This window comes from Anser cygnoides, chromosome 36 (genome assembly GCF_040182565.1).
Source record: "Anser cygnoides isolate HZ-2024a breed goose chromosome 36, Taihu_goose_T2T_genome, whole genome shotgun sequence".
Classification (NCBI taxonomy): Eukaryota; Metazoa; Chordata; class Aves; order Anseriformes; family Anatidae; genus Anser; species Anser cygnoides.
Window position 1 is genome coordinate 2709631 of NC_089908.1, and position 10240 is coordinate 2719870.

At 55.9% G+C, this 10240-nt stretch overlaps 1 protein-coding gene across 13 annotated transcripts in view; it reads left to right on the forward strand.

Moving 5' to 3' along the window:
• Window positions 1–10240, forward strand: part of LOC125179683 (atos homolog protein B-like) — a 57862-nt gene that overhangs the window by 40244 nt on the left and 7378 nt on the right. For 10 of the 13 annotated variants that reach the window (XM_066986913.1, XM_066986917.1, XM_066986920.1 and 7 more), the window contains 2 exons: window positions 8205–8297; window positions 9003–9065. The gene's annotated coding sequence lies outside the window, so the exon portion shown is untranslated. Of the gene's footprint in view, window positions 1–8204; window positions 8298–9002; window positions 9205–10240 lie in introns of all 13 variants that reach the window. The other 3 variants (XM_066986912.1, XM_066986924.1, XM_066986914.1) reach the window with 2 other exon arrangements.

A 10240-nucleotide genomic window follows, 5' to 3' on the forward strand; every position in this document is an offset into this window, starting at 1 on the left:
TCCGGACATGCTGCTGTGGACTTGACCACCCACAGGGTACCACACGCCTTCACCTAGGATTAGGACAGAGGTGGGGTGTTCTGCCGAGCACCTCACTTCACCGTGCTCGGGGTGCCGTACACCTAAGGGTCCAAACCCCCGAGACTCTCTTTCGCTCGTCTCTCTTTCTCTTCGTCCCTCTCCAGCCAAGGGGACCTCGTTCGTCCCCTCGCGGGACTACAGAACCTCGGGGATCGGGACTCCACACTCGCTTCGCACTGAAAGTGCGTCTCATTCACACTCCACACAAGAGTCTCCCCGAACCCAGCCCGAGGCAAGATACGGTAAAGTTTCCCTTACCTTGGTCCGTGCATGGCTTCCCGGTCTGGGTTTTCAGCAGTAATCCCTGTGCCTGTTCCCGATCCAGGCTGAACTATCTCTGGGCTGTGTCTGTGTGTTTCAGTGCTGGCCTCCCTTCTCCCCAGAGCTTCGCAGATCCTGTCTTCAGATTAACAGTCTCGGTCCTTTGCCGGCCATACCGAGACAGCCCACCGCCCCCGACGGGACCGCTGAAATCAGTGGGGTGCACCTTCTTGTCTGTGGTGGCAAGAAATCTTCGGCAGGCAACAAGACCCCGGACAAGCCCCCAAATTGTGAGAAAAATCTCAAATAATTTTCTTCAGACAGGCTCTTCTGTGAAGCTATTTTATTCGCGATTGCAATGGCGGGCATCCTGTCAATCAGGAGTGCATCTTAGTAAACAAATCATAACTTTTTATTCCCTATTACCTGACACCTGATCACCTCCCCTGTTTCCTCATTGGCTGAGTACTACAGGTTCACAAGCTACTTGACGCTCCTCTATACCATATATGTACAATTTTTCTTTTTTTTTTTAACCCTTTAATTTCTCCTTTTTCCCTTTTTTTTCCCTTTCTTATGCTTTGAGAACTTGTGATCTTTGTTTTACTGTTCTCACACTGCTCATCCTGTTTTTCTCAGTCTTCCACCTTATTTTGGAACAGTGAGGCCTTCTACTGTCCACTTATCTACTTAGCATTTCTCCTTATTATGACTACACGACTACCTTGGAATACAGAAAATTAGTTCTGTACTGCAAAAACACAACTTAGTTTCTCACATTACTCCGATTTTTAAGAAAGGGAGAAAGGAAGATCCGGGGAACTACAGGCCAGTGAGCCTCACCTCTGTGCCTGGGAAAATCATGGAGCAGATCCTCCTGGAAGACATGTTAAGGCATGCACGAGATAAAGAGGTGATCCGAGACAGCCAGCACAGCTTCACCAAAGGCGGATCTTGCCTAACCAATCTGGTGGCCTTCTATGGTGGAGTGATGGCATCGGTGGACAAAGGAAGGGTGATGGATATCATCTACCTGGACTTGAGCAAAGCCTTTGATATGGTCCCTCACCACATTCTTCTCTCTAAATTGGAGAGGTATGGATTTGAAGGATGGACTGTTAGGTGGATAAAGAATTGGTTGGCTGGTTGCAGCCAAAGGGTTGTGGTCAACGGTTCTATGTCTGGGTGGAGGCCGGTCACAAGCGGTGTCCCTCAGGGGTCGGTCTTGGGACTGGTGCTCTTCAACATCTTTATCAATGACATAGGCGATGGAATCGAGTGCACCCTCAGCAAGTTTGCAGATGACACCAAGCTGAGCGGTGCAGTCGATACAATAGAGGGAAGGGATGCCATCCAGAGGGACCTGGACAGGCTGGAGAGGTGGGCCCATGACAACCTAATGAGGTTCAACAAGGCCAAGTGCAAGGTATTGCACTTGGGCTGGGGCAATCCCAGGTATTTATATAGACTGGGCGAAGAAGAACTTGAGAGCAGCCCTGCGGAGAAGGACTTGGGGGTCCTGATGGACGAGAAGCTGGACATGAGCCGGCAGTGCGCACTTGCAGCCCGGAAGGCCAACTGTGTCCTGGGCTGCATCAAAAAAGGGGTGGCCAGCAGGGAGAGGGAGGTGATTGTCCCCCTCTACTCTGCTCTTGTGAGACCCCACCTGGAATACTGCGTGCAGGCCTGGGGCCCCCAGCACAAGAAGGATGTGGAGCTCTTGGAACGGGTCCAGAGGGGGGCCACTAAGATGATCAGAGGGCTGGAGCACCTCTCCTATGCAGAAAGGTTGAGGGAACTGGGCTTGTTTAGCTTGGAGAAGAGAAGGCTCTGGGGAGACCTCGTTGCGGCCTTCCAGTACTTGAAGGAAGAGTATAAACAGGAGGGGGAACACTTGTTTACATGTGTTGGTAGTGATAGGACAAGGAGGAAAGGTTTTAAACTAAGACAGGGGAGATTTAGGTTGGAAATTAGGAGGAAGTTTTTCACTCAGAGGGTGGTGAGGCACTGGAACCCTGGAGGCATTCAAAGCCAGGCTGGATGTGGCTCTGGGCAGCCTGCTCTAGTGGTTGGCAACCCTGCCCAGAGCAGGGGGGTTGAAACTAGATGATCTTTATGGTCCCTTTCAACCCAGGCCATTCTATGATGATTCTATGATTCTATGATGTGGCTTCCTGCAGCCATCCTCTGTGTGGGTGACTTCGTAAGCACAAACGGTGGGAAATTTCCCGTTGGTTCCAGTTGGCACCAGGGTCTGGGATGGAGCCACTGGTTTGTACAGTCACACGCAGTCCCCAATGCCCGGGCTGCCACCCACAGGACCAGCAGGGGGACAGGGAGGGAGCCTGCCCTCTTGTCCCTGCGTGGGGTGGCCAGGGGCCACTGTGGGCACTTCCTTTGTCACCCTGGGGTAACCACCACCGCTGTGCCACTGCAAGGTCAACTCCAGAGCATGCATAGTGCTGAGCTCCACAAATTCTCCTTGCCATAAAACTTGCACGTATGGTGCTGGCTGCACTTTACCCTTGGGAGTGGTGGTACATGGTGGTTACCCCGAGGTGGAAAGACACAGTGTTTCATGAAGCGAAGCTAGCCTGGAGGAATTTTCCCCTTGTGGCCAGCTGTTGTCCTGGGCCTGGCTTGCATCCTGCAGCACTTCCCATCCCACGCGTCCTTGGGGAGGGGACCGGGGCCGGCCCACCCTCCGTCCTCCCTTCGCCGGGTGAGTGGGTGCCACGGTGGGCTCGCAGGGGTGAGTAGCTGTGGTGCAGCCCGACAGCATCCTGCTGCCTCTGCAGGGATCCTCTTGGGCAGCCGAGAGTTTTCCCCTCCCCCAGCTCTGCCGCTGCCTCTTTGTTTTCTGGCAGAAGCTTCCGTGCCTTTTCATTGCTGTTGAGGCGCTGAGCAGGAGCCTGCATGTGTGGTGTACGCATCTTGCCAGGGACATGACACGGGCTGGCAAGCCTGCTGGGCTGCACATCACCCCGCGGGGCTGCCCCTCTGGCCGAGCAAGGCTTCGAGGCTGCTGCTTTCCTCCGATAAACCTCCTTTCTCCTTGGCAGTGCTTCTGCACCTTGCCACAAGTGGAGTAAGTTGGATGGGGAGGGGACGGTCCCTAGCTGGGCTCTATGCGGGGCTCACTGTCGCAGTCCTCCCGCATGCCATCACTCCTGCTGGGAAGACACCTGAGATGAGAGCGGCGCAGGGGGCTGCAGATCTGGTGGCGGCTGAGGATCGCATGTGCTGTGCCTGCCTCTCCGCGTATTTGATCTTGACTTCCAGCGGGGACTGAATTCCTGTGCTGGATTCTGGGCTCGGCTCTTGTGAAAGGATCCTAATATTTCAGAGCTTTGAACATCTCCATTTGCTGCCCATATTTGCAGCACCCGGGTCTGCACTGGCTGGAATTCCAAGTGATTAACATGACTGTGACATCCCTCCTAGGGGTGTTATCTTTGCTTGCTGTCCCCTACTGCCCCCCTTTTCCTCCTCCAGCAGCAAGCCTGTGAGACAGGCAGGCAGAGACAAAGGTCTGTCCTCAACCTGGGCTGTCCTCCCTGTGAGCGGCTGCTGCTTGGGATTTCCCCACTCTGCTGGGATTTCCCCACTCTGCGTGCTGTGGGTTTCGTGGGCTCCCGGTTTAACACCATAGGCTGCATTGCGGAGATTTGAGCCTGCTGGGCTGGGTGGGCAGGGGGTGCTGCCGGCTTTGGAGAGCAGCCCGATTGTCCTGCCGGGTGCTGAGCTGCCTTTCATTCTCTGCGCTTTCCTGGGGGAGAGGGGCAGCCATGCATGGAGGGGAGGCTGCTGGGGGGGTTTGGGCATGGGGAAAAGCCATACACAGGTGGCCGTTGCCTATAGGATCTGCCTGCAGACCCTGCCAGCCCCCCTTCCCAGCCGCAGGCTATTGTCAGCATCACTGCCGGCATGGGAGATGCCGAGGCAAGGTGTTGGAAGAGATCCGGATGCGGGGCATCAGGTGGTACAGGGGTAAAGCCTGTGGGCTTCCCAAGCTCCCGGGGGAGCTCTCATTGTGTTATCCTGGCTTGGCTGAGTGGAAGGGCTCGGACCCCACGTAGCCTCCCACAGCACCTGCCTGCGGGGCTGGGGCTGGGGAAGACACTGTGGGGCAGACCCCAGCCCGTGGCGGGGATGGGGGGGTATCTGGGTACTCAGGAGCTCTGTCCCGAGGGGTGTTGTCACCCTGCACTGATGCACTGGGATGGTGTCCCCACCTGCAGGCTGGGAGGGAGGGAGGGTGGCAGCAGTGGCTCCCCGACACAGTGCCATTGGACAGAGGGAGGTGTGGGGTCTGTCCCTGGTGGTTTCCAGGAGCTTGCACTCCTGATGTGGGCACTGCCTCTTCCTGTCTGGGCTGGGGCTTCCTCCCTGTTATCTGCACAGGGGCCAGCACTAAGCAAGGCTCTGCAGCTGTGTAAATCTGGCACAGCACCGGGCCTCCTTCAGAGCCCCTGAGAGCAAGGCTTGCCCTTGCAGCGGGGCAGGGATGCTCCCTCCCTCTGCACCCTCTCTCCTCCCCTCTCCCTCCTTTCCACCAAGTGTGAGCTCCTTCCTCCCCAGCCTGAAGCCCAGAGGAGTGCCAGGGCCACCTCCACCCCATTCATCTTTCCCTTCAGGCACCATTTGCTCCGGCAGCATCTCCCTAACTGCCTTCTCTCCAGGATTGCCGCCTTGCCCAGGGATGATGCTGGAAGTGGTCCCCAGCCTCACTTCTCCGTATCTGCTGACAGCCATGTACCTGATCTTGCAGGCCGCAGAGAAACCATCCTCTGACGGCAGCATTGCTGCTGGTGCTGCCATCCTTCAGGCATGTGATGGGAACTTTCTGCCTGCCGGCGCTTCTCAGGCTCCGCTCTTAGCCTGTGCCAAAGAACTTGTGGCTTTACACTTCCAGTGGTTACATTTTCTTCCTTTTTCTGGGTTCAAATAGGACTGGCAGGGCTGTGACTTATCCTCTAGGCAGTCACTTTCCAGCAGTTTCCGTTGCTTCTTCTCTTGCCTCATGCTCTGCATGTACCACAGGTGATTCTCTGCCCTCCTGTAATGACAGCCCCTCTCCTTCCGTGCTGCATGGTTCCTGCCTGAACCCAGGGAGGCTGCAAGGGTTTCCTTAGCTCTTCCCAGGAGAGGGAGCAAAAGGCAGTATAAACACCAGCTTGGCATTGGTTTTGTGATTTTTGTTGTCCGAAAGGTGCAAGAATCCCTCTTGTCCCTGCCAGCCCACGGTCTTGGTGCTCTGCCCCAGGCAGCGATGCTCAGACCTGGCCATGTGTCCCCTTGTCTCGCTGGCCTTGGGAAGCCGCGTGGGTCCTGCTGGGTCCCTTTGGGCACAGCTCTTGCTTTTCTTGCACTGGTGCCAGGTGCCCCTGTCTCAGTCCTCTGCCCATCCTGCCCCCAAATTACTCCAAAGCTGACAGAGCTGCCCCCAACCCTCCCTGCTTCCTTTCTGGCCCACGACGTGTGCGGTGCAGAGCAGTTCAAACAGCAACAGATCCTTTTGTAGGCTGCAGCCTGGCACACGGTCCAGCTGCTGCATCACCCAGCTGGGAACCCTTCCTCACCTGCCACCAGACTGAGGCCATGGTCTGTTTGTCCTGTGTGTCCCCCTCCTTGCCCCGGATGTGCTAATAGGAACGAAAGCAGCAGGTAAGCCATGTCCCTGACCCCCAGGCCTGGCTGTGTCATCCTGCCTCACGGTCTGCTGGCTCAGTGTCCCCAGGGAATGCCAGGTCTCTGCCCCAGCGCCTGGAACATGCTCCCTCCCTGCAGGTCCTGTGGCTGGTGAGGCGTTGTGTCCTTCCCCAGGGCTAGCCAGGCTGGGGGAAGAAGGGAAAGCTCTGGATCCAGGTGCTGGGAGACCCTGGCCAAACCACAGCAGGGCTGTGACCCTGGTGGCACTGCAGCACCATAGAAGGGAATTTTTTTCTCCTTCAAAATGTGGTTGATACAGAGGGAGCTCTGCTCGGCCTGCTACACAGCAACCATCCTGCTTCTCTGGATGCTGGGCTGCCCTTCTGGCCCCATTCAGCCCTCCAGCTGTTGGGGTCACCTGGGAGTTTGGTGTGAGCAGGGCAGAGAGCAGGAGGAGCTCTTGCCAGGCTTCCCCCCACAGGCAAAGCCCATTCAGTCCTATCTTAGAGCACTGGTACGGGCCAAAACACCAGCAAAATCACAGCTGCTTGGGCTTAGGAGGGGCCAAACCTTTGGTGTGGGCACAGGGAGCCCCGGGTGGCACCTGTACAGCTCTGCAGGGCTGGGGAGAACCCAGACCTGCTCCTGTCCCATCCAAGCTGCCAGAAGCAGGGCTCTGGAGATGCCTGGCTCTGGGGGAAGAAGAAGGGAGAGATGTCCAGGTGATGTCTCCCTGACCCTGCTGTAGGTGCAGTAGTTTGGGGTCCCCATGTTGCTCTGTAGAGGGGCTGTAGGCTCCAGCTGGGTGCTGTAAGGGGGCCGTCCCTCCCGATGCGTTCAGGAGAGGAGCAGTGCTGTGCTGCTGCTCCCTGTCCCCAGCTGCGAGGCATGTGAGCGGGTCCCGGGGTGTACTTGGAGATGCTTTTGGGGGTGGGCTGGGGAATCCTGGTGTTTCCCTGCACAGTGCATTTGGCAGCAGCACCTGGGTTGTCAAAATGAGGTGCAGCCCCTCAGGCTAGGGGTGCACACTACTGCCCAGTGCTGGCATCACCAGGTGACTGGTGTGGAGATCTCGGCTGAGATGGGTTTGTGGTGTCAGCATCTTCTGATAGACTCATTCTCCTGCAAGGCAGCTGCCTCTGGGGAGCAAAGGGCTCAGCCTGCCTGCCCGGGGATTTGGGAAGGGCTGTGGCTGCTGAGGGGTGTGGGTCAGAGAAAGAAAGGTGCAGGCTGAATCTGCACATTTGTCCTGTGTGGACACGCGCAGGAAAGATGTGGCTTTCTCCTGCCGCCCTGCGCTGACTCTTGCCGCCAGTTGCCGATTTTGTTTCCCAGTGGCCGGCCGTACCACGGAAGTCATGGTGCAGATCTGCCCTGGGGATGGAGGAAGGAAGCAGCTGCCTGGGGTGAGAGCTCTTCCCGTCCTAGGTGGACAGAACATGGTATGCCAACACCATGGCGTCCTTCTGTGGCTGCAGACACCCACCTGCTCCTCTACTGGCCTTCCTGCAGGGTGCCAGGAGGAGCTGAGCTTTACAAAGAGCTTTTGTCGAGGCTTTGGACCAGGGGGGTTGTTGTGCTGCAGCACTGACTTGCCCTGCTGCGAGTGCTCTGTGGGAGCTGGCGTGTTGCATCTCTGTTCTGGCTGCTTGCTGGTGGTGCCCTTCCCCTGGCTCTGATGGAGGTGGCTTTTGGGCTGGTCTGTTTTCAGAGACTGGGACTAATTACAAATCTTACTGGAAACATAATGAGGGAACAGCACGTTTTCTGAGGAGGGCAAGGTCAGGCCACATGTTCATTGCACTGATGCAGAATTTGCTGGACCAAGGTGCCAGAAAGGGGTGCACTTGGGTATTTGGTGCCTCTGAGCATCCCTGCAGGGATTTTGTTCATCTGCCTGGCCCTACTGTTTCCATCTTTCAGAGCAGTGCTCGTGGTCAGGTTGCCCAACAGGACACAGACAGTGGCTTCCCTCCAGATGGCTGCTGCATTGAGCCCCCCGCTGAGGCTGCATGGGGAGAGAGGTGCACGGTCCCCAGCGGTGGGCAGCGTTTTCTCCTTCACCCAGAGCTTCCTGGGACTGCAAAGCTCCTGAGCAGCCCCATGGCAGAGGGACTGACGATGGAGGTGCCTAAAGGCTCCTGCCTGCTGTGAAGGTGTTGCACCATGAGCTGCTGCCTGGGTTAATTCTTCTCTTTGCCCTCTTCCAGGCATCAAAGCTATGGTGCTGGTGGATCGTGACCACAACAGAGCTGTGTTGCAGCTGCAAATCTACTTCATACATCAAGGGCGCCTCTGAGCAGGTGAGTGCTGTGCACGTGGAAGGATTGCTGTCTTTGCTCTGGGGGAGGCTGATGGGGGCCATCGTGCTCACAGTTGTCAGGCTCCTGGTTTCTGCCATCCCTGCCATGCATCTCTTACCGGAAGAAAGCAATTGCAAGCCCTTTTCCTTGTCTGTAGGGCCAGAAAGTGTCAGGTGCTGTGGGCGGATGGGGTGGATGGGCGTGAGACCAGCGGCTATCTGAAGGCCCAGAGGTTGCTGGTGACCTGCAGTGTCTTGGAAAGCAGGTCATGGAATGATCACCAAAAAGAAGTAGGGATCTGTTCCTATACACAGATTTTCATGCAGGAAGGCAAGGAACAGGGGTGTAAAGGATAAACAAGGTATGAGAGTTTACAGCTTAGCTTAAAGTATTTGTGGCTTAAATGGAAAGTAAAGTGAAAATACTGCCTGAGATGACCTATAGATTCATGTGACCTTTGGATTTGGGAGAGGCTGAACTTCAGTACTGCCTTCTTTGCCTGTGTGACCCTGTGGGCAGGCAGCACCAGGCTTTGGGCAACCTGGTCTAGTGGGAGGTGTCCCTGCCCATGGCAGGGGGGTTGGAACGGGGCGATCTTTAAAGTCCCTTCCAACCCAAACCAGTCTGTGATTCTACCCTCCTGCCCTGCTCTTGGTGAGCCTCTGAATCTTACCAGCCCTGCATCTCCCCCTTTCTTTCCCTCAGAGCTGCTGTGAAGACTGAAGAGCTGGAGAGGACAGCGCAGAGGTTCGGAGGCACACTGTGATGGTGGGAGCCATTCCATGGCAGCCACGCTGCTTCTGGGGGGTGCCTGGCTGGCAGGTGTCTTCAGCGAGCTGTGCCAACAACAGCCCGTGGTGGGACGGGGAGGTTGATCGGGAGTGCAGTGGTTTTCTGCTGCAGAGGGGTGAGTGTGGGGGCAGCCAGGGCAGGCTGCAGCACGGGGGTTACACAGCCTCAGAGAGGGGATTGTTATAAGCGAGACCATGCAACTTTCTGGTCTATCGAAGATAGTTTATTAATTAAGTAAGCAGGCACAAGCAAAACAGCGCTGGGCGGCTGGGGAGTCTCTGCTCCACCACGGCACGCAACTTTCCCTTTTCAGTGTCGCCGTTTTATAGCATCCAAGTTCGGTTTGTCAGCATCCAAGTTCAGCTTGTCAGCATCCAAGTTTCGGCTTGTCAGGACTTGTTGAATCTTCTGAAGCTGTGCAGTTCGTTCTGTGTTCAAGGGTAGTAAAAGCAAAAGCAGCAAACAGTATTTCACAGAGTCTTTTTTACCAAGGACGTTTATCCAACACCCCCCCCCACTATCTACTCGCTTAGTCTTTCCCTTAACAAGGTCGTAAATTGCAAAACCTTATCTTCTCAGCAGATTCTCTGAATTCCTTTTACAGACAATGAACAAACACCCACTAATTTATCACAGGGATGAGGTTGGAAGGGACCTCTAGGTCCATCTGGTCCAACCCCTGCCCAAGCAGGGACACCCAGAGCAGGGTGCCCAGGATCACATCCAGGTGACTTAGCCTTCTTCCCTCCAGGCTGAACAATCCCAGCTCTCAGCCTTTTTCATAGGAGAGATGCTCCAGTCTCTTAATCATTGTTGTGGTTTAACCCGGCCTGCAGCTCAGCACCACACAGCCGTTCGCTCACCCTCCCCCCTCCCTCTCTGGGATGGGGGAGAGAAACAGGAAAATGAAGCCTGTGGGTTGAGATAGAGACAGTTTATTAGGACAGAAAAGAAAGGAAAATAATAATAATAATGATAACAGTACTACTACTACTGATGTGTACGAAACAAGTGATGCACAGTGCAATTGCTCACCACCCGCTGACCGATGCCCAGCCTATCCCCGAGCAGCCGGCCCCCCCACCCCGGCCAGCCACCCCTATATATTGTTTAGCATGACGTCAGATGGTATGGAATACCCCTTTGGCCAG